This window comes from Arvicola amphibius, chromosome 2, assembly GCF_903992535.2.
Source record: "Arvicola amphibius chromosome 2, mArvAmp1.2, whole genome shotgun sequence".
Lineage (NCBI taxonomy): Eukaryota > Metazoa > Chordata > Mammalia > Rodentia > Cricetidae > Arvicola > Arvicola amphibius.
Window position 1 is genome coordinate 161,923,134 of NC_052048.2, and position 2,223 is coordinate 161,925,356.

The window sequence follows — 2,223 nt, forward strand, 5'->3', positions numbered from 1 at the left end:
GAAGAGTGGATATGGGGTGGCCTGGAGGGAAGGCAAGGATTTGGGGTGGGAAGAGTGGTGGGAGAGAGAACTGCAGTTGGAATGTAAAATGAAGAAAAAAAAAATAAAAGAAAAAAGTAACTTCACCTTCTTGTCCCACAGCTTTCAGTTTTCTTTACAAGTCTACTGACTTTTTTGTTTCTAAATTAACTTTCTTTTCCCTTTATTACAGTATCAAGTTCCCAGCTATGACACATCTGCATTCACTCTGGTTTTATGTTTGCCAACCGTCATTACACGTTTCTGTCCAACATCCATTTCTCTTGATCCCTGTCTTAGGAGCAGGTGTTGGATCTACTGCATTTTATGTGGGATATTAAGCTATCGTATAAAATGAGCAGTTTTTCTAGGGCCAGAATTGTGTTTTTCTCACAGAACAGTTCTTGGCCATGTCACCTCATTGTTTTTTCATATTTCAGATCTGCAGTAATGCTAGTTCAATTTAGATTTTTAGCAGTTTAAGTTGTTTTCGCTACAGTTCTGAAAGCAACTATGAAGTCATATTTAGTATCAAAACTCCTGGGTCAGGTCATCTGCTCTGTGTCCTTACTGTGGCTTGCCCATGCTGACCCAGGAGTCCTTAATGGCTTGACCTCGCTCCTCTAATGTTCTCTAGGGCCACCATGTTTGAGGCATGTCTGGTCCAGGGCTCCATCGTGAAGAATGTGCTGGAAGCACTCAGGGACCTCATCAAGGAGGCTGCTGGGACATGAGCTCAGTGGCGTGAACCTGCAGAGCATGGAACTTTCTCACATCTCACCCTGTGCTCCAAGGATTTTCTCAAGTACCACTGAGACCACATCCTGGCCATGTGCCTGAACCTTGTCAGCATACCAAAATACTAAAATGTGTGGATAATAAAGACATCATTACATTAAGGGCTGAAGATAATAGGGGTACCTTAGTACTAAAATTTGAAGCACCAAATCTAGAGAAAGTTTCAGATTATGGTATGAAGTTAATGAATTTAGATGTTGAAAAACTTGGCATCCACAAAACAGGAATCCAGCTATGTGTAATAGACCTTCCAGTGAATTTGCACCTATATGCTGTTACTTTAGCCATATTGGAGATACTGTTGTAAGAACCTGTGCAAAGAGAAGGATAAAGTTTTCTGCAAGGGGTGAGGGTGGAAATAGAAACATTAAGTTGTCATAAACAAGTAATGTTTGTAGAAAGCTGTAACCATGGAGGTGAGCGAGTCAGTTCAGCTAACTTTTGCACAGAGGTACCTGGAATTTTTTCACCAAAAGTCACTATACTGTCTTCTACAGTAATACTCAGTGGCTGCAGATGTACCCCTTGTTGTAAAGTATAAAACTGCTGATGTGGGACACTGCAGATAATATTTGGCTCTCACGAAAGAAGGCGACAAAGGATTTTAGGCACTGATAGACTCTGCCAAAAGAAGGCCTTTGGAAACTGCTTTTGAGATGCCAGAAATGTTGATTACCAAGTCTGTACCGTATTACAGATGCATATATCTTCTCTAAATAACCCAGTTTTTCTTCCCATGCTCCACAATGAAAAAACCAATTCCAAAGTAACAACTGATTTTAAGATAAATATTCTGCCTTAGAAATACTAGTGATTTTTGTAACAAGAGTCTTGAAGCTAGATGCAGTTTTCATAAATGTTTTTCAATTTAAATAAATTTAATTGAATTTTTAAATGTAAACAATAAATTAATATTCACGCCATAACTTAACTGGTTAATGAGAAATAAAGTTGGTTTGTCTCTAGTTCCATCTAGTATTCATGTTTAGTATAGGGGGATGTTTCTGTCCCACCAACTAGTTTCAAATAACCACTCGGAGACTTAATATTAATTATAAGTGCTTGGCTGATGGCTCAGGTTTATTACTAGTCAACTCTTACATTTTAAATTAACCCATATTGCTTTTCTATTCTCTGCCACATAGGTACCTTCTTTCAACAAGACACCTTCATCTTGCTTCTGAGTCTCAGTTGACTTTCAAGACACCTTCTTCCTCCCAGTATCCTCTGTGTCCCACCTCTATCCACTGCCTAGCTACTGGCCAGTCAGTTCTTTTATTAAACCAATCAGAAGGCACCATGGCAAAGACACATCTTCACAGTGTACAAAAAGATTATTCCATAACAACTGATATCTTAATTTCATTGACTCATCAGTTTTTTTCATTGTGTTTAAAAAACTAAATT

General features: G+C 38.6%; 1 pseudogene; it reads left to right on the forward strand.

Moving 5' to 3' along the window:
- The first annotated feature begins 662 nt into the window (after positions 1-662).
- Positions 663-1,424, forward strand: LOC119807445 (annotated as a pseudogene).
- Positions 1,425-2,223: the final 799 nt, after the last annotated feature.